Source organism: Salmo salar, chromosome 16 (genome assembly GCF_965601325.2).
Source record: "Salmo salar chromosome 16, fSalSal1, whole genome shotgun sequence".
Classification (NCBI taxonomy): Eukaryota; Metazoa; Chordata; class Actinopteri; order Salmoniformes; family Salmonidae; genus Salmo; species Salmo salar.
This window is the reverse complement of record NC_138306.1, coordinates 62090257-62113327: the sequence shown is the minus strand read 5'-3', so window position 1 is coordinate 62113327 and position 23071 is coordinate 62090257.

The window sequence follows — 23071 nt, the reverse complement described above, 5'->3', positions numbered from 1 at the left end:
TTTCCTTGATGGCCAAAAAGCTAAATCTTACCAGAGTACTTCCTTCCATATGCTTGGGGAGTCTCCCACATGCCTTCTGGCGAACACCAAATATGTTTGCTTAATTTTTTCTTGAAGTAATGGCTTTTTTCTGGCCACTCTTCCTTAAAGCCCAGCTCTGTAGAGTGTACAGCTTAAAGTGGTCCTATGGACAGATAATCCAATCTCCGCTGTGGAGCTTTGCAGCTCCTTCAGGGTTATCTTTGGTCTCTTTGTTGCCTCTGAATCATTTCCTCCTTGCCTGGTCCGTGCGTTTTGGTGGGCGGCCCTCTCTTGGCAGGTTTGTTGTGGTGCCATATTCTTTCAATTGTTTTATAATGGATTTAATAGTGCTCCGTGGGATGTTCAAAGTTTCGAAAACATTTTTATAACCCAACCAACCCTGATCTGTACTTCTCCACAACTTTGTCCTTGACCTGTTTGGAGAGCTCCTTGGTCTTTATGGTGCCGCTTTCTTGGTGGTGCCCCTCGCTTAGTGGTGTTGCAGACTCTGGGGCCGTTCAGAACAGGTGTATATATACTGAGATCATATGACAGATCATGTGATACTTAGATTGTACACAGGTGGACTTTACAGAACCTATTATGTAACTTCTGAAGGTAATTGTTTGCACCAGATCTTATTTAGGGGTTTCATAGCAAAGGGGTGAATACATATGCATGCACCACTTTTCCGTATTTTTAAAAAATATGCTGGTTTTTGATATAAATATGAACTTGATTGAACAAAACATGCATGTATTGTATAACATAATGTCCTAGGTGTGTCATCTAATGAAGATCATCAAAGGTTAGTGCTGCATTTAGCTGTCTTCTGGGTTTTTGTGACATTATATGCTAGCTTGAAAAATGGGTGTCTGATTATTTCTGGCTAGGTACTCTGCTGACATAATCTAATGTTTTGCTTTCGCTGTAAAGCCTTTTTGAAATCGGACAGTGTGGTTAGATAAAGGAGAGTCTTGTCTTTAAAATGCTGTGAAATAGTCGTATTTTTGAGGAATTTGTAATTCGCGCCACACCTATCATTGGATATTGGAGCAGGTGTTCCGCTAGCGGAACGTCTAGATGTAAGAGGTTAATGGGGGGTCAATGAAAATAGACATGCATGTTCTTCTTTACACAAAAGACAGTATCGTCTGAAAATGTTTGGGTTTGCCAACAAAAAAAAACTGTCTTGTACCAACAAACATTGCTAGATGAGTTTATTTTATACCCATTTAAAAAAGCACTTCATTGGGGCTAGTATTTCTCGATAACAGGTTGTCCCTGCCTGTTTCAGTCCGGTTTCTTCTGTTTAGTGCATAATGAACACGGCCCAGGCTTCCTAAATGAAATGTCCTCTGGGTTCACTGCCCCGTCTCTAAGTGACCTATCTGTCACTGTGGCAAAGTTGAAGGGGTTAATGGACAATCACCCTGTCGACGGCCATCCCGTAACATGTCTCAGTGAGAATGGCCCCAATTAGTCAGCTAATTGCTGACACAGGGCTCCTGTTCCAATATTCCCTGGGACACCTGACTCCAGGTCAGCTCTAAATCCCTTAACAGAAAGTTCAGCCGTTGTGCCACAGCGGTCTGTAAAAGCATAGCAATGAAACTGGATCAGTATGTGACTATGGGAGCGGTAACTCTATAATTGCAAACCTGTGAGAGCCAAGGTTGATTGGAGGCTACAATACTTTTTGATTACATATTCCTATGAAACAGATCTGACATCCTTTATCATTGACTGCAGTAATTACCGTTGGCATGTCAGCCTTGTGTTTTTAGCCTGTCAATCTGATGTCAGTTGCCAAGTCTGTCATGATCACTAAATAATGTCCCAGGGCCAGGGGACCTCACATTTAAAGCCAGTGAGAGCAAAATAGAAATGTAAAGCCATTCAAACTGACACATGGATGTTTGTGTCATATTACTTTAAATCAACATAGAAGTAATTAAACAGGTAATAGTGCCGTAATTGTACCTAGGTTAGGTGGAGTAGGAAAGGAATGTTTGGGGGAAGGATGAGGGGAGGTCAAAATTATAATTACGATGGCACGCAATGTGATGAAACTCCCCATAATAAAATATGACACTATGAAGACTTGTAACACTCATAAATAACTCCACCTGAACTGTAGCTATATTTAATACAATTAAGGCAGAGGGACATGCGAACACACCAGAACACAATAAATTAATTTGTACAATGTGTTCCAATGACTAACTAGTTTTAGCAGCAAAATGGGACAAGCAGAGGATATACAATGACATAGGTAACGGGAATTAATTGGTTTTCATTAGCATGCACCGGCGCCAGCATTTATCTTGGTAAGAATCTGGTGACATTTGTCCTTGTAGTACACAACGGTACACCGTCTTTAATTTACGACAATTACGGTGAAGGGCAGAGGAGGAGAAGGGCTCTAATCACTAAGGGGAATTAGTTATTAAAATCCAATTGTATTTAAACAGATGTAATGAGCTCACCTCGCCCGTGTGGAGTGATAAGGATCGGCCCAGGATATATAGGATGCACCCTATTCCCTATATAGTGCACTATTTTTTGAGCAGAGTCCTATGGGTAGCTATTGGGCCCTGATCAAATGTAGTGCACTATATAGGGAATAGGGTGCCATTTCAGTCGAAGACATACATGGCCTTTTTTGTACTGTTTATGCATGGCTATTCCTCTCCAGGCTTTCTACTCCAGTGTAATGGTGTAGGGACTGTGCATGTAGAATGAAGCTAGAAAGCCATTTGCATTGATTTAGTGGCTGGTAACAGTGCATGTGCAGAGGTATGAATTTGTCTTGTTGATTTCCCTTTGTGTCATATGAAGCCATGCTGTTCGTAACACTCTGCAGTCCATCTGTAATAAAATTCATACACAAGCTACTGTACATATTATGTAATTAATCTGTTTTGACCATAGTCACTTTTTTATTTTCTCTGATTCAACTAAATCAAATATATCAAATTATAAAAATCTCTATACACACAAGCAAAAATCACTCAGCAAAAGGGTGCATGGGCTACATATCAAATGTTATTGGTCACCTACACATGGTTAGCAGATGTTAATGCGAGTGTAGCGAAATGCTTGTGCTTCTAGTTCCAACCATACAGTAATATCTAACAAGAAATCTAACAATTTCACAACAACTACCTTATACACACAAGTGTAAAGGAATGAATAAGATATACAGATGTACATATAAATATATGGATGAGCGATGGCCGAACGGCATAGGCAAGATGCAGTAGATGGTATAGAGTACAGTATATACATATAAGATGAGTAATGTAGGGTATGTAAACATTATATTAAGTGGCATTGTTTGAAGTGACTAGTGATATATTTATTACATCCAATATTATATTATTAAAGGGGCTAGAGATTGAGTTAGTATGTTGGCAGCAGCCACTCAATGTTAGTGATGGCTGTTCAACAGTCTGATGGCCTTGAGATAGAAGCAAATTTTCAGTCTCTCGGTCCCAGCTTTGATGCACCTGTACTGACCTTGCCTTCTGGATGATAGCGGGGTGAACAGGCAGTGGCTCGGGTGGTTGTTGTCCTTGATGATCTTTTTGGCCTTCCTGTGACATCGGGTGGTATAGTTGTCCTGGAGGGCAGGTAGTTTGCCCACGGTGATGTGTTGTGCAGACCTCGCTATCCTCTGGAGAGCCTTACGGTTGTGGGCAGAGCAGTTGCCGTACCAGGCGGTGATACAGCCCGACATGATGCTCTCAATTGTGCATCTGTAAAAGTGTGTGAGTATTTTTGGTGACAAGTCAAATTTCTTCAGCCTCCTGAGGTTGAAGAGGCGCTGTTGTGCCTTCTTCACCCCACTGTCTGTGTGGGTGGACCATTTCAGTTTGTCCGTGATGTGTACTCCACTACTGTCCCGTCGATCTGGATAGGGGGGTGCTCCCTCTGCTGTTTCACGATCATCCACGATCATCTCCTTTGTTTTGTTGACATTGAGTGTGAGGTTATTTTCCTGACACCACACTCCGAGGGCCATCACCTATTCCCTGTAGGCCGTCTCGTCGTTGTTGGTAATAAAGCCTACCACTGTCTGCAAACTTGATGATTGAGTTGGAGGCGTGCATGGCCACGCAGTCATGGGTGAACAGGGAGTACAGGAGAGGGTTGAGAATGCACCCTTGTGGGCCCCCAGTGTTGAGGATCAGCGGGGTGGGGATGTTGTTCCTACCCTCATCACCTGGGGGCGGCCCGTCAGAAAGTCCAGGACCCAGTTGCACAGGGCGTGGTCGAGACCCAGGGTCTCGTGCTTAATGACGAGTTTGGAGGGTACTATGGTGTTAAATACTGAGCTGTAATCGATGAAAAGCATTCTTACATAGGTATTCATCTTGTCCCGATGGGTTAGGTCAGTGTGCAGTGTGATTGTGATTGCATCGTCTGTGGACCTATTGGGGCAGTATGCAAATTTGAGTGAGTCTAGGGTGTCAGGTAGGGTGGAGGTGATATGATCCTTGACTAGTCTCTCAAAGCACTTCATGATGACCGAAGTGAGTGCTACGGGGCGATAGTCATTTAGCTCAGTTACCTTAGCTTTTTTGGGAACAGGAACAATGGTGGCCATCTTGAAGCATGTGGGGACAGCAGACTGGGATTGGGATTGATTGAATATGTCTGTAAACACACCAGCCAGGTTGGAGTCATTAAAACTCATTTTTCAATGACTCCACAAATTTCTTGTTGAAAAAACATAGTTTTGGCAAGTCGGTTAGGACATCTACTTTGTGCATGACTGTCACGACTTCCGCCGAAGTTGGTCCCTCTCCTTGTTCGGGCGGCGTTCGGCAGTCGACGTCACCGACCTTCTAGCCATCGCCATTGCCAATCCATTTTTCATTTTCCATTGGTTTTGTCTTGTCTTCCATCACACCTGGTTCCAATTCCATCAATTACATGTGGTGTATTTAACCCTCTGTTCCCCCCCATGTCCTTGTCCGTAATTGTTTGTTGTAGTGCTTGTGCACGGTATGCTGGTATTTACCGGGTTTTGTTTGACCCATTTATTGTATTGTTCTGTTGACGGTGGTTTATGGTTATTAAACACAACCGTTGTAAATCAGTTTCCGCTCTCCTGCGCCTGACTTCTCTGCTGCCAGTAGCATCGCATTACAATGACACAAGTAATTTGTCCAACAATTGTTTACGGACAGATTATTTCACTTATAATTCACTGTATCACAATTTCAGTGGGTCAGAAGTTTACATACACTAAGTTGACTGTGCCTTTAAAGTTATCAATGTAAGGGAATTTAGTCTTTTTTTTAATCCAATTTCATCTTTTAACCTAAATCCAATAATATGGTGACCTTTTTTGTTGATTTTACATTGAATTCACATTAGTTGACAACTCAACCAAATGTAAATCAAAACTAGACTTGTTCCAGGAAAGGTTGATGGGAGGGCAGCCTTTCTCTGACCCCATCAGTAGAACCATTAGTACAGAGCAGGGAATTTGGTTACCTCCCTATACATTGACTATAACGGCTTGCTGCTTTTTCACACACAAAGCCCCCCCCCCCCCCCCCCCCCGAAAACATTTACAAAGGAAGATGGAGAAATTAATAAACTGAAAATGGAAGTTATTTAGTACAAAAAAAAGTAACAGTTGAGCACAAGGCAAAAACATAACCTCAGTATGTAGAATGATCAACACATTGGAATGGGATGTAGTTGGGAAAAGCAGTAGCAGCTGAGGCAAAGCCTTGAACAGCCTCAGTACATTTTTGAGAGACATCAAGAAAACATTGAGAAAACTGAAAAAAAGAGATGGTGTTGTTCTTGGTAGTGTGGTAATGGTGTCCACACTGTGCAGGAACAGCAATGCTACAAAATGAGACAATGAGCCTTGAGGTTGTGTGGGTCACATATTTCTGTTTCTGCAGTGTATCATAGTGTAGTTGGACCATAAAAGAAAACAGCTAGACTGCTAGAGAATAGCTTCTGAATTACAATTGGATACAATTTTAGCTACTAATATACCGATCCTGGCCGAAATGGATGTTGTTCAATATTTTATATGATTTTTAACATTTTCAAAACAATTATATAAAACATACTTTTTTCATAGAGCTGTATGTGAGTATGCCCCAGTGACTAAATCCTAGCCTGAGCCTATTCTGCAAATTGACGTTTGCAGTCTATTTCCATTTATCCTTCTACCCTGTCATGATGAGCTTACAACAATGTTATTCGTTTATATTAAATGAAGTTCCCAATATGTGCTCTGGAGGAAAATAGCAATTTCCGAGACAAATTTTCTTGTTTATCTTGTTTATGTGTCTGGTAGTTTTCACTTTGGGGTTTTCACATTCTTCCGTCTGACAGAAAATGGTGTAACAGCTGGAAATTCATTCAGCTTTTAACAATCAAACGCAAATGATGAAAATAGTCTGTTTTTGTATGTGGAGATCTATGTTGAGATTAAATATAAACACTAGGTCTTTTCATCTAAGACAGAAAAAGCATGCCTTGAATTTTAGGAACCATTGATGTATGGAATCATGAGAAACATTTGCAGAGATTTCTTTACAGGCCCATTTGTTTTGTTTGTGCTTCTTCAAGTAAAGCTTTTATTTATCAATGGCTTGTTTTGATCTGTAGGTGTTTGCTCCAATCTATGAGCTGACAACCCATCAGGCAAAACTGGTTGTAATGATTTAGACTGACGTCTTTTATGACATCATGGTTTGTGTAAAGTTTTCCTGTTTTTCTACAGTTTAGGCATTTTTTTTGCGACTAGGAAATTGTCTTTACCTGACCAGACAACAAACAAAATATGTCTTTCCCAGACATCTTGATGTTTTCATTAACAAAAATATTTTGAGATATGGTTAACAGATATCTATCCAGACATAAAATCAGTTTACGTGCTGCAAATGACACCATTAAGACACCATTACAATTCTGTCAAATCAGTGGCTGTGATGTGCAGGAGACATAGAAATAATGGTAAAAACCTCATTCTATATTCCCACAGAATTTCATGAAAGGTGAAAAACACATTTTAAGACAACAGTCAGATTGAACTATTCATCTCTTGCCAAATTCATTATTGTTAATTATGAAAATAAATAGTTTTTCTTGTTGGTTTTTATTAAGAACAGACTAAGTATTTATAGCTACACCATTTATTTCTGTATTCAAATTAGTTTATCAAAACAGATAACAGGCTGAAAAGCCATTACTTGCGCAACACAAATACATAGCTATGCAAGTTGTTATTTGGGTCAAAGTGCAGAAAACGTCATTGCCGGATTGGCATTCACCGGGCACACGGCAAGACACCAATACACTTTCATCTCAGTTCATCATTCAACTGATAACATCAGCAATCATGGAGTACATTTACATATAAATACAACACATTTGGCTAAATTAGATTGTGAATTCAACCCAGGGCCTAGGTTACCAGCAAAATTCATCGACCAAAATAGCCAGGTGATTGCTTCAGTTTTTCCACATTTTACATTTAGATGATAAAACCTGATGAACGGCGCTTAATGGCATATGCAGCTGCTCAACAGGAATTAACTTTCAAATGACTATTATTCAAATAATTTAAAGTAAACCGACAATAGCATTAGTTGACAGGTGGTGTAACATGCAATAAATTCTCTCACAAATGACTGCTCCATTAGGCATTATTCATATTCGCAAACGTAGGCTCAATCTAAAAATCAATAAGTTATGGTAATAGAAAAACATAGCAGTGGGATAGAGTGACGGGATCAAATATGCCTACCTAGTATGGTCAAGGCTTTAGCGCAGGACAACACAAACTGGGGTAACATCAAACTAGGTGAAGAGTTTGGTCAGTTGAGTTATTGCTGGGTCGTATTTATTAGGAACCAAAAGGAAGCAAACGGACTGAAACAGGGAGGGACTCCCTGAACTTGTCCAATTACAAACAAAGAATCTTAAGAAAAAGTGGCAAAACGTTTTGCTAAGGACTGCACTAATGAATACGACCCAGATGTGTTCATGCAAAACGTATAGCACATTTTCTGGCAGCCATGACAATGTTGTACTTTACTTCACAGTTGCCCCAAGTTAATACATTAACCCAAGACATGGTAGCCTGCAAATCTGGACATCTGTTAGACAAGGGGGCTTGTTAGGTTGCTTACCACAGACTCATTCATTAGCAACAGGGTAACACACACACGCATGCACACGCGCACACACACACACACACACACACACACACACACACACACACAAAGTTAGTCAGCCCACACTTGCTCCCTCTAGTGTTTCATTTTTTCTCCAAATACTAATGAATTCATGAAAAAATGTTGATGTACACATAAAATCACCCTTTAATGCAGCCATCTGTGTTCTTCCTAGAGTAATCCCACATTACCCACCTCCTCCTTGGATTTAATTTCATTCTGATCCATGCCCTTAGATTCCATCTTTCATTTGAAAAACAGAAAGAGAGCTTTGCTGACCCACAACTCCTCCGCAAGCATCAAACGCAAGACACAAGAAAAGCAACAGCCGACATCCCGACTTGAACCTCGATACATTGTGTTCTTGTCTAATTTCCTGATGTTTGATGAGCGATTCATTGGTGAGAAGTACTTACTCTTTGTACTCACTCTTTGACAACTCATTTTTACAACTCATGTTTACACCTCTGGCAACCAAATCCACTTCAGACTGAAGCGCAGAGGACAGGGCTTTCAGACAGTAGCTTTACCTGTCGATGTCTCTCCCTCTGCTTTCTGTCTGTTCATCTCTTTGTTTTGGAAGGTGTTTGAGGCTGTCCCCAAGACTGTGTGAATGAGGGTGTTTGATGCCCACAGCGAGGGATGAATACTAATGCTGTAGACTGGCAGAGCAGTGCAGAAGGGCACTCTGCTGCCACCTTTTGGCAAACTTCAAAGCATAATACTATAGATAGGTATAGTGATTGAGAATTCAGCAACAGTCGGTACCTTTGCAATTCTCTCTCCCCTTCTCTCTCTGTTTCTCTTCAACCTCTACCTCCCTTTCTTTACTGTGTCTCACTGGCAATCCACATTCTGTCTGTATTGTAAGTCCCCCTCTTTCTTGCTGTAGCACACTACTGTACCTCCTCTTTTTTCTGTCTCATCTACAGTCTCATCTTCTGAGAGGTGTCATCATGTCCTCTGCTGATTGTTCCCTTCTATCTACTTGTTACAGTATGCATCCCAAATGGCACAATATTCCCTATATAGTGCACTACTTTTGACCAGAACCCATAGGGCTCTGGTCAAAAGTAGTGTACTATGTAGAGAATAGGGTGACATTTGGGATGCTCCACAGTGATTGCTCGGCAAACCTAATCAGCCAAGCCTCTTCCCTGTTCCCCATTATCCCTTATCCTCCCAGGGATGACGTGATGAGACAATTAGTCGTAGGAAGCAGCGGCATCATGCCCATTGAAACTGAGAGTGGCACATGCCCACTCAATTTCATCTACAGTATTTGTAGGATAAAAATACACAAGGAAGTTTCTGTTAAACATAATGAATTCAAATATTTTGAATTTGGCTGTTAGTGCCACTACAAAAATTATAGATACTGTACATGACATGCACCAACATGTTCACTTCATTATGCAACCTCTGATGATCAATAAGCAGCCAGGTGGCCATTACTTAGCGCAAAACTACAACAGCACTATGACAAGGCATTATGTCTCTCAAAGAAAAGGGACGCTAGGTTTGTCGAAAGGATCTAATATCATAATATCGGCACAGTTATAAGATTAACTCCCCAAAAATGTGATGATGTTTGTATTGAATGTGGTAAGAGAAATTCTGAAACAACAAAGCTATCCTAGAATTCTGCCCACAAGTGGTGCTTTGTTGTGACCCTAAGAAAATTATAGAATTATCAGATGCTACAAGGACCCTTGTACGGTTCATTTAAATGCAATTGAGTTGTTTTGGGATGGGTGCATAGTGAAGTGGACTGATAATTGTCAGAAGGTGAGTGTAGCTGGTGCATGAAATCAGGTGCAGGAGAGCAAAATGAGTGAGCAACGTACTTTACTCAAAAAATAAAAGCACAAGGTAAACAAATACACTTGACCAATAACCAACGGTAAATATTACGCGCGGTGAACACAGCACCAGTCGAAAAACCAGCCATCATGAACCGAACTGAACAATGAAATAATCACGCACAACCACCATGGGGGAAACAGAGGGTTAAATACATGAACATGTAATTGGATAATGAAAACCAGGTGTGTAGAAAATAAAGACAAAACCAATGGAAAATGAAAGATGGATCAGCGATGGCTAGAAGACCGGTGACTTCGACCGCTGAACGCCGCCCGAAGTCGTGACAATAATGGCCGCCTTAAAAGGGCAATCTGAGATTCAAACAACAACAAGAATCAATGGCTATGTATCATTAATTTAAATGTCCTTTTAACCACAGCTGTCTGTAATGCTGCCCCTCAGAGAGTGCCTCTCAATCTGGGTTTACTCATGATCAAATAAAACAGTTGCTTGATTATATAAAGCAAATAATGATCTGTTGATTGGATCACATTTCTTGTGAACTGTCAAATGTTGCCCTGCCGTGAAATAGCATGTAATGTGGATATACTCTAGGTTCTGTTTATACATTTTGAATAACGCACTAATAGATGTTTAATACATGTGGATGTATAACCTAGATATGAAGTTTCATAGGGAGATAAAAGTATCTTCCCTAAGAGTGGTTTGTATTCCACTGTGATTTGCGCCTCTGCTCCCGATGTCATAGAACCTTGCTTTTAAACTTCTCTCAGGTGATCTGTTTTCTAGCAGAGTTCAGGAAAAGGACAAATTATTGTACAAGGCAATTAACCCACTGTTCCTGGGCCGTCATTGAAAATAAGAATTTATTCTTACCTGGCTTGCCGAGTTAAATGAAGGTAAAACATTTAATAAAAGGTACCATTTACATTTACATTTTAGTCATTTAGCAGACGCTCTTATCCAGAGCTACTTACAGTAGTGAATGCATACATTTCATACATTCTTTCCGTACTGGTCCCCCGTGGTACCAAAAAGGAATGGCACAGGGAAAGTTTTCTGTTGCAAAATGTTTTAAAAACATTTCCGTTGCATTCTCTAATGAACAGGACTGTGGGCCAGGAAGTTGTCAGAGAGAAGATATTAAGTAACACAGACTTCTTGCCATGCCCTGATTAATAAGCCAATGACAACACAAGCTGTGTAGTCACGCAGGCAGGCAGAGACAGAGAGAGGGTAGCAGAAAAGTCACAACATGTATCAGCAAGAGTTCTTCGACATCACTGTGAAAGTCAAATTATGTTCTGAGTCAGGTTCTCTAGCTACTGGTTTCATCCAATCATATTAGAAAGAGAGAAGAGGAATGGAGAGAGTGCGAGAGAGAGTGAGATGTATAGACATTCTTCTCATGGTCATGAATCAAAAGACAATCGATAACATGTTTTCAGCTATTATGAACAGTCTTTGTACAAGAGCTAGCACCATTATAGTTTGCCTCTGTGGTTCGAGAAAGAGAAAGATGTATAGACACTGTTGACATGGCCTTCAAAATGTCAATCAATATTCTACTGTACATTCAGTTCTCAAAGAAAAAGCATAGAAAGGCTTCAGTTGTTGAAGTCTATCTTTAACATTTCATTACACTTGGTGACCTTGACACATACTATACTATCCTCCAAACTCTTTTAGGTGCAGTTCTATTTTATTTCATGAATAATCTGAATGGAGTCAACTTTGAAAGGGAAGGTCAAATTCGTAAAGGTTTCTGATTGTGCCAGTGATTTTGAAGAACCCATTCAGAAACCCTCAAAAACGGACATTACCTATCAAAATGTATTCCATTTAGATAGTCACCTAATAAAATGGATGTTGCTCATCTGCATCTCTGAGTCTGAACAATGTCTAAAAGAGTTCAGCGGAATAAGACAGAGGAAACTAAGTGCATCGTTGACGTCGTCCCCACAATGACCGTTCGTACATACCCCAACCAGAAGCCATGGATTACAGGTAACATCCGCACTGAGCTAAAGGGTAGAGCTGCCGCTTCCAAGGAGCAGGACTCTAACCCGGAAGCTTATAAGTAATCCCGCTACCTCTATACCAAGCGATGTCAAAGGAAGGCCCTAAAAATTGTCAAAGACTCCAGCCACCCTAGTCATAGACTGTTCTCTCTGCTACTGCACGGCAAGCGGTACTGGAGCTCCAAGTCTAGGTCCAAGAGGCTTCTTAACCTGTTAGGGCTAGGGGGCAGCATTGACACGGCTGGATAAAAAACATACCCGATTTAATCTGGTTACCACTCCTACCCAGTAACTAGAATATGCATATACTTATTACATATGGATAGAAAACACCCTAAATTTTCTAAAACTGTTTGAATGGTGTCTGTGAGTATAACAGAACTCAAATGGCAGGTCAAAACCTGAGAGATTCCTTTACAGGAAGTGGCCTGTCTGACCATTTGTTGAACTTCTTTTCCATCTCTATCATTTACTAAGGATCTCTGCTCTAACGTGACACTTCCCACGTCGTCCATAGGCGCTCAGAGCCCGGGAAAAAACAGAATGTCGTCATTCCAGCCCCAGGCTGAAACACATTATCGCCTTTCTCAAGTGGCCGATCAAGGGACACTGGCTTATGCGCGTGACCTAGGTTAACAGCTTCTACCACCATGCCATAAGAGTCCTGAACAGCTAATCAACTGGCTACCCAGACCCCTCTTTTAAGCTGCTGCTACTCTCTGTTTATTATCTATGCATAGTCACTTTAACTCTATCTACATGTACATATTATCTCAATTACCTCAACTAACTGGTGCCCCCCGCATATTGACTCTGTACCGGTACCCCCTGTATATAGCCTCGCTATTGTTATTTTACTGCTGCTCTTTAATTATTTGTTACTTTTATTTTACATTTTTACTTAACTCTTATTTTTCTTAAAACTTCTTAAAGCATTGTTGGTGAAGGGCTTGTAAGTAACATTTAACAGGTCTACATGTGGTGTATCTGTCACGTCCTGACCAGCAGATGGAGCTGTTGTAGTAGTTTTGGGGTCAGGACGTGGCAGTCTTGTGTGTGTGTGATTGTTCTGTGTTGGTCTTGTGACTCCTGATCAGGAACAGCTGGGGATCGTTGTTCCTGATTGGGAGTCATATATGTAGGAGTATGTTTGTCACTTGGTTTTGTGGGTAGTTGTTTTTGCACTGCGTTGGTGAGCCTGCAAAACTGTTTAGTGCTGTGGGTATCATTTCTTGTTTCGTCAAGTGGATGCTTTACTCTTTTTTTTGTTAATTAAAATATGAGTATCCACAACTCCGCTGCATTTTGGTCTTCCCTGCAACACAACGAAGGATTTCGTGACAGAACTACCCACCACCAAAGGACCAAGCAGCGGAGAAGAGGACAGAGGCAAGTGAGGGAGGAATGTTGGAAGCAGTGCGCTCGGGAGGTGATGGATTCCTGGTCACTGGAGGTGTTGACGGAGAGGATTGACTGGACATGGGAGCAGTTGCGGGTCCACTGTGACAACCTGCCTGGGAGGCAGGTAGAACCCGAGAGGCAGCCCCAAGAATTTTTTAGGGGGGGCACAAGGGCTATTTGGCGGGGCGAGATTACAGCCCCAGGCCAGCTCCCCGTACCCTTGTAGGGCAGACTGGACAGGTCCCGTGCTTTGGGGTTGGGGCTGTGGTGAGGCCTGGGATTTTCAGGCCGGTAGGCAAGGTACCAGCGCCCCGCATGTGCCAGGGCGAAGTAGGCATCGAGCCGGAAGGGGTGATGCCAACCCTGCGCTCAAGACCGCCAGTGCGCCCTTTCGGTCCGGTGTTTCCCGCTAGACGCACTAGCATGGAGGTGCGTGTCTCCAGGCTGGCACGTCCAGTACCAGCCCCACGCATCAGGAGTCTAGTGCGTCAGCCCAGCCTCGCCAGTCAACAGTCGTCAGAGCTGCCCGCCAGTCAACAGTCGTCAGAGCTGCCCGCCAGTCAACAGTCGTCAGAGCTGACCGCCAGTCAACAGTCGTCAGAGCTGACCGCCAGTCAACAGTCGTCAGAGCTGCCCGCCAGTCAACAGTCGCCAGAGAGGTCAGACTGCGCTGAACTGCCGGAGTGGCCAGACTGCGCTGAACTGCCGGAGTGGCCAGACTGCGCTGAACTGCCGGAGTGGCCAGACTGCGCTGAACTGCCGGAGTGGCCCGACTGCCCCGAGCTGCCGGAGTGGCCCTCCTGTCCTCCGGCCCAGCCCGAGGGGCCCTCCTGTCCTCCGGCCCAGCCCGAGGGGCCCTCCTGTCCTCCGGCCCAGCCCGAGGGGCCCTCCTGTCCTCCGGCCCAGCCCGAGGGGCCCTCCTGTCCTCCGGCCCAGCCCGAGGGGCCCTCCAGCCCAGCCCGAGGGGCCCTCCTGTCCTCCGGCCCAGCCCGAGGGGCCCTCCTGTCCTCCGGCCCAGCCCGAGGGGCCCGTCTGCCTGGCACAGCTATCGGCGCCACCGAAGTGGGCGACGCCGAGGGTGGAGCAAGGTCCACGTCCTGCACCTGAGCCACCTCCAGGATAGGTGGGTTGGGGAGGGAGGGTGTAGCACAGTGCCGTCGTTGACGGCAGCCACCCTCCCTTCCCTCCCTTATTGTTTATGGGTTTTGTTGGGGATTTTGTTTGTTGGTGTTTTTTTGTTGTTAGGTGCATTCCGGGGTCTGCACCTTGAGGGGGGGTACTGTCACGTCCTGACCAGCAGATGGAGCTGTTGTAGTAGTTTTGGGGTCAGGACGTGGCAGTCTTGTGTGTGTGTGTGTGATTGTTCTGTGTTGGTCTTGTGACTCCTGATCAGGAACAGCTGGGGATCGTTGTTCCTGATTGGGAGTCATATATGTAGGAGTATGTTTGTCACTTGGTTTTGTGGGTAGTTGTTTTTGCACTGCGTTGGTGAGCCTGCAAAACTGTTTAGTGTTGTGGGTATCATTTATTGTTTTGTCAAGTGGATGCTTTACTCTTTTTTTTGTTAATTAAAATATGAGTATCCACAACTCCGCTGCATTTTGGTCTTCCCTGCAACACAACGAAGGATTTCGTGACAGTATCGTTGCATGTAACAAATACAATTTTAATTGATTTATATCAAGCAAATTGGTACTTTGTTGCTGTATCAGTGTGGACTGTTTGGACATTCCTTAAATACCAATCTATGAACTCCTTCAATGTGGAACATATTCCACAAGAGAAGAGAAGAGAGAAGCAGGGAGAAGCAGACCTGGGATAAAATACTATTGGAAATCTTTCAAATGTTTGGTTTGCACATTTAGGACTTGTCTATTGCTTCATTGCAACAGGCAAGCTCAAAAAGAAACAACAAGATAATTATTCAAAGGGAGAAGCAGAGAGAAGAATAGAAGAGATAAACAGAGTACATAAACGGAGAGGAGCGGAGGAGAGATCAGTAATAGCATTGTTGTGATTCTGGCGATGCTCCCCCTGCCTGTCTTTATAATGAACCTGCCGCATATTAATCCCTATCACTAATGAGGCCAATCAGAATGATAAGCTTCCCCCACACCCGCTAATGAACACATGCTAATGCTGCTGCTCCCAATCCACCAGGCCCCTATTCACTGAGCCTAAATCAGAATGCAACACCTGCCCGGCTGCACCGCTGTCCAGACAGTACATAGGCTTAGGTCCAAAATGCAGTGCATCTGTCTATGCATTCATTCATCAGTCCATTTGTCCGTCGATTCATTCATCCATTCATCCATCCTTCAATTCATTTTTGACATCTGTCCAAAATGCAGTGCATCTGTCTGTTGTTTAATCTATCTATGCATTCATTCATCAGTCCATTTGTCCGTCGATTCATTCATCCATCCATCCTTCAATTCATTTTTTACATCTGTCTGTCTGTCCTTCCATCTATCTATCCATCCATCCTTCCTTTTTTCACACCCATCTGACCATCCATTCATCCATCCATCCCTTCATATCTATCTAAGGGCACATTTCTTACTTATCTAATGATTTGTACATCTCTCCAACATTATGTAAGTTCAATGAGCTGACATGAATCTGAATTTCGTTACCATCTACTGATGAACCCCATTGACATTATTATTGTGTGTAGATTGAAGAGGAACAAAAAAAATTAAATCATTTTTAAAATAAGGCTGTAACGTTACAAAATGTGGAAAAAGTCAAGGGGTGTGAATACTTACTTTTTTTCATGGACGTACACTACCGTTCAAAAGTTTGGGGTCACTTAGAAATGTCCTTGTTTCTGAAAGAAAAGCAATTTTTTGTCCATTAAAATAACATCAAATTGATCAGAAATACAGTGTAAACATTGTTAATGTTGTAAATGACTATTGTAGCTGGAAATGGCTGATGTTTAATGGAATATCTACATATGCATACAGAGGCCCATTATCAGCAACCATCACTCCTGTGTTTCAATGGCACGTTGTGTTAGCTAATCCAAGTTTATCATTTTAAAAGGCTAATTGATCATTAGAAAACCCTTTTGCAATTATGTACAGAAATTATAATTGTATATTTTATTTCTCTCCTAGTAGATTATATGTTACAGTTGTTTAGCTGACACATGCTGTATCTCAAGTGTCAACATACATAAGCACAAATGTCTCATAGGGGGAAGTGAACCCTCAACCTTTGTTGTCAGCACTGTGGTTAAACCAAATGGACCATCTGGATGCCTTCGCACCACATGCACTCCTAATGTAACTTAGGAGAGGAGAGTGTGAGATGAAGACCTTCCAAGAGTGCAGGAGAGTGGAGCCCGCGTTAACTCATGAGAAAATCATCCTGTAAGTGTCTTATTATTAATAGAATCATGGCTTATTAATGGTGGTGTATCTGTTTCTTTAAGCATTGATGGGATGAGGCTATGGCATATCAATAAAAATAGCTCAGCATACAGACATTCTTGTGTATGTGACAAATAAAACTTGAAAATGAAACTATTTATGTTCCTCACTATATAAGCTGAAGATCAGTGTTGCCCTCTATGCAGGCCTTGGGAACACGCGCACACACGCGCGCACACACACACACACACACACACACACACACACACACACACACACACACACACACACACACACACACACACACACACACACACACACACACACACACACACACACACAGCTTTCCCTACACATTAATAGGAAATTACTTCCCACTGCAAATAACTCACATTAACCATCCATCAGGCCATCAAGTTGATTGTAATAAATCTATTCCCTGGGGGACATAGGGTCTTGATTAAAAGTTGTGAACCATACATTTACATTTTTTACATTTTAGTCATTTGGCAGATACTCTTATCCAGAGCAACTTACAGTAGTGAATGCATACATTTCATTTTTTTTTTTTTCCTGAACTGGTCCCCCATGGGAATCAAACCCACAACCCTGGCATTAGCAAACACCATGCTCTACCAACTGAGCCACACGGGAGCCACTATACAGGGGATAGGGTTGTCACAATGTGGATTGTCACGATGTGGAACCGAACGCCCGGCTCCGCAAATAGCTGTTAAAATATAAGCTTTCGTGATGACTTTTGTAAGAGGGGTGTTAGAACCTCTTGAAGCGCTCCTCCCGCATGCAGGATCAACATCCAGCGAAAAATCGTATCGCCATATTCATAACCGAACCATAGCAAAATTTTATACATTTTTTTTCTCAAATATAGGACTATTTTATATCGTTTTATAGATACACCTCTCCTGAATCGAACCACGTTGTCCGATTTCAAAAAGGCTTTACAGCAAAAGCAAAACATTAGATTATGTTAGAGGAGTATATCGTAAAAGTAGCCACATAGCCATTTTCCGACCAACCACATGCATCACAAATAACCAAAAAACAGCTAAATGCAGCACTAACCTTTGACAATCTTCATCAGATGACACACCTAGGACATCATGTTACACAATACATGCATTCTTTTGTTCAATAAAGTTCATACTTATATATAAAAACAGCATTTTACATCGGCGCGTGACGTTGAGAAACTATTTTCCCTCAAATGCATCCGGTGAAGCAGCACTAAAATTTACTAAATTACTATTCGAAAACATTTTTTAAATGTAATATTGTCATTCAAAGAATTATAGATTAACATCTCGTGAAAGAACCCGCATTGCCAGATTTAAAAATAACTTTACTGGGAAATCACACTTTGCAATAAAAGGGGAGGGTAGCCAGGGGAGCCCGCGTCATAATGGTAATGGCCCTCCCCCTATGACCACGTTCCACAGACTCTCATTTGGTCAGTTTGTACTGTAGAAGACTCAAACCACTTTGTAAGACTGGGGACATCTAGTGGAAGCCATAGGAAGTGCTCAATGAATCCTAACTCACGGTGTGATTTATAGGCAAAGTGCTGAAGTTGAGTCCGCAAATCAGATTTCCTCTTGCTGTTACGATCTGTCTCGGGGTTTTGACTGCCATATGAGTTCTGTTATACTCACAGACACTATTCAAACAGTTTTAGAAACTTTAGGGTGTTTTCTATCCACATCTACTAATTATATGCATATCCTTGCTTCTGAGTTTGAGTAGGAGGCCGTTTAAAATGGGCACGTATTTTTTCAAAAATCGCTGTAGCGCCCCCTATCCTTGGTGTGCGTCAAGAGGTTTTAATTGTTGTCTGCTTACAAGAATTGCACTTCCTGACTAAGATACGGTTTCGTTTCAGAGGAGGAATGAGATGACGTCAAATACAGTACAACAATCGTTGATTGTGTTCAGTTTAATAATCATTGTATTGTAGTTGCCTGATGTCTGGTTGCATCTTTTCAGCTTTTGTTACTTGCTTGGCTCGCAACATTAGTTCATATACATTTTCATGTTATTGAAGTACTTCGGGATAATATAACAATCATTAGTTGTACTCTTTAAAATCATAATTTCATAGATTCCTGGTATCTAGTTGAGTCTTTCCATCTATTCTAACTTGCATGGCTCACAACAGTCGTTGGTAAGTTCAGATCCATTTTCTATATTGTGTTGTTGAAGTTCTTAAGCATAAATGCCTTCAAGGACAGAAGAACTACATACTACAAAAGAAAAGAAAAGGAATTGTAATACTTTTACTGGCAGTAATGTTGATGGCAATGAACTCTTTAGATTCAAGTTTCAAATAAAAAAGAGATGTTGTCTCTGCTTATTTTGTCCGGCAAGTTTCCATGTGTATGTGCGGTGGAGCTTTTTGTGATTTAGCTGTTGTATGTAACTCATTTAAACCCATAGTGCAACTAAAGAAACCCATGATTCATTTTTGATAGAGGTAATACCGTTTTAGATGTGTGCCTGACTGGCATTGCGTGTGTGTCTGTATGTCTGTTGTGCACTTGTTTGTGAGCAGTGTGCATATGTACACGGCATGAATGCGCCTGCCCTGAGTTTTCAGATTTCCCTGTCATACTAGCGTTCCTCTGAATAGGAGCACAGCGGTTCCACTTCAGCCACCATGAACCTCCCGCTCTTGCTCCTGCTGTCACTCATCCATGTCCCCTCGCTAATAAAGGTTGAATTTATCACATCCTGCCTCCCTCGTTCCCCGCCATGCGTAGTGACCCGGTCCCTGCCGATCACCTACACGAGCGCCGTGACATTTCCGCTAACCGGAGTGGGCTGCTGCTAATAACCCAGGTCAGGTCACACCGTGGTGAAAGCCAAACCCAACCCCATCACTGACATTTCTCCCACTGCCACATGTAATAACCTATCATGGTGTCCTGGAGAAATGCACTGGGTTCCTAGGTTGTCACCTACATTGTCAAACAGATAACCAACAGCTCCTTTTGAGTGTTTCCCAAATGGCACCCTATTCCCTGCATGGGCCCTAGTCAGAAGGCTCTTCAAACCAAATCAACCCACCCTCCACACTTCCTGATGTTAATCATGTCACCATGATGTAGCGTGGGTGGGTAGATATAACTCAATATGATGGGGCTCATTTGGGACTGTGTCGGGTCACTAGGTAGGTCTGATAATATGAACTCCCCAGAAGCTTTCAAATGGAGTTTTGGAGTTCCTCTATTGCTTTTTTACTGTGAAACCTTTGTCAAAAAACATTAACCAAAGGTAATGTTAGCCACGGCCATACAGAATCTTATGATCCACAAAACACTTTCTCTCCTGCTGAAACTTACAGCCTAAACAGTTCTTCCTCACATGAATACTTCAGTGCCTCAATGCCAATCATCAGCTAAATGTGTTTTTGCATTAAATTGTTAATGCATTGCAGAAAAAAAATCCATGAACAAGCAAACCTTTAGAGAGACTGATGGATCACACTGCATTAAGCCAGACGGACCATTATGGGAAAGCTTTGGATCATAAACAAATGACATAATGACTACGAGTTGGTGAGGGAAAGGGGGAGTGGGGGAAGTAGGGGCTATTTTATCTGGGTACACTAAATGCAGCCGTTAAACTGTACAATGTAGCTTCTAATAAATCAGGAGTACATCCAAGGCAGGTGTTGTGTACGAAACCTCTTTCATTTTCCCGCAATGAAAAACAAACTCTCTCCATAGCTCCTTCTCTTTCTCTCATTTTCTTTCCCCTTCTCTCTTTCTCTTCCCCTTTCTATTCCTCTCTCTTTCCCCTCATTATCTTCTCTCCCTTCCTCTCTCTCCATTGCTCCCTCCCTCCCTCTCTCCCTCCCGCCTCATCCCTCTCTCTCCTGAATCCAGTGGAGCAGCACGGTCATTCAGGAGGTGCTCTGTGATCCATATTGATGTCACACCCTGATCTGTTTCACCTGTCCTCGTTATTGTCTCCACCCCCTGCAGGTGTCGCTTGTTTTCCCCAGTGTATTTATCCCTGTGTTTCCTGTCTCTCTGTGTCGGTTCGTCTTGTTTGTTTCCAAGTCAAACAGTGGTTTTCCTGTTCTCCTGCTTTTGCATTCTACTTTTTCTAGTCCTCCCGTTTTTGATCCTTTCCTGTTTCTGGACATCGAAACTGCCTGCCTGTGTCACGACTGTGTGTAGGAACAGACCTAGGCGCGGCATGAATATCGTTCCACATATTTTATTATTATGTGAAACTATGCAAGACATACAATAAACCATAAACAAAACAACAAACCGTGGCGAAGAGGTGCAACATGCACTAACTCAAAATAATCTCCCACAAACAAAGGTGGGAAAAACAACCACTTAAATATGATCCCCAATTAGAGACAATGATGACCAGCTGCCTCTAATTGGGGATCATCCAAAAACCACAACATAGAAAAACAGAAACTAGAACCAAACAACATAGAAAAATAAAACTAGAATAACCCCCCCAGTCACGCCCTGACCTACTCTACCATAGAAAATAAGAACTCTCTATGGTCAGGACGTGACAGTACCCCCCCAAAGGTGTGGACTCCGGCCGCAAAACCTGAAACCAAAAGGGAGGGTTGGGGGGGTGTCTAGTGTTGGTGGCGGTTCTGGTGCAGGACGAAGAACCTTCTCATCTCGTGGATCCTCCAGCATCGGAGGCGGTTCTGGTGCGGGACGAAGAACCCTCTCATCCTGCAAACCCACCAGCATCGGTGGAGGCTCTGGACTGCCGACCGTCGCTGGGTGCTCCGGACCGCGAACCGTCGCTGGAGACTCCAGACCGCGGACCGTCTCAGGAGGCTCCGGACTGTAGGCCGTCTCAGGAGGCTCCGGACTGGAGGCCGTCTCAGGAGGTTCCGGGGACTGTATGCCATCTCAGGAGGTTCCGGGGACTGTAGGCCGTCTCAGGAGGTCCCGGACTGTAGGCCGTCTCAGGAGGTCCCGGACTGTGGACTGTCGCCGGAAGCTCTGGACTGGGAACTGTCACTGGAAGCTCTGGACTGGGAACTGTCACTGGAAGCTCTGGACTAGGAACTGTCGCCGGAAGCTCTGGACTGGGAACTGTTGCCGCAAGCTCTGGAACTGTCGCCAGAAGCTCTGGAACGGGAAGGCGCACTGGATGCCTGATGTGTGAAGCTGGCACAGGTGGCGCCAGACTGGTAACACGCACCTCAGGGCGAGTGCGGAGAGTAGGCACAGGACGCACCAGACTGGGCAGGTGCACTGGAGGCCTAGTGCGTGGAGCCGGAACAGGTGGCACCAGACTGGTAACACGCACCTCAGGGCGAGTGCGGAGAGTAGGCACAGGACGCACCAGACTGGGCAGGCGCACTGGAGGCATAGTGCGTGGAGCCGGAACAGGTGGCACCAGACTGGTGACACGCACTTCAGGGCGAGTGCGAGGAGAAGGCACAGGACGTACCTGACTGAGGACACTCACTCCAGGGAGAGTGTGAGGAGGAGGCATAGGACATACTGGGCTGTGGAGGTGCACTGAAGACCTGGTGCGTAGAACCGGTGCAGGATATACTGAACCGTGGAGGCGCACTGGAGGTCTGGAGCGTAGAGCTGGCACAACCCGTCCTGGCTGAACGCTCACTTTAGCCCGGCAAATGCGGGGCGCTGGCACAGGACAAAATGGGCTGTGAATGCGCACTGGTGACACAGTGCGTAGAGCTGGCGCAGGATATCCTGGACTGAGGAGGCGTACTGGAGACCAGGAGCGCTGAGCCGGCCCCATCCGTCCTGGCTGAATGCTCACTTTAGCCTGGCAAATGCGGGGTGCAGGCACAGTGCGCACTGGGCTATGAATGCGCACTGGAGATACAGTGCGCATCACCGCATAACACGGTGCCTGACTGGCCTGAATATTCTGCCTGCCTTGACCATGAGCCTGTCTGCCACTCTGTAACTCCTGGACTCTGATCTGGTTTTGACCTTTTTGCCTGTCCACGACCATTTTCTTGCCTACCCCTTTGGATTAATAAACATTGTAAAACTCCATCCATCTGCCTCCTGTGTCTGCATTTGGCTCTCGCCTTGTGCCTTGATGACAGTGACTAGCGAGCTATAGGCAGGACTGGAGTACCCAAAAACTCAAGTTGGTCTGACCTTAGCCATGTCCTGGTCTCAAACGACTGACTCCAGAACAGGTTCCATCCAGC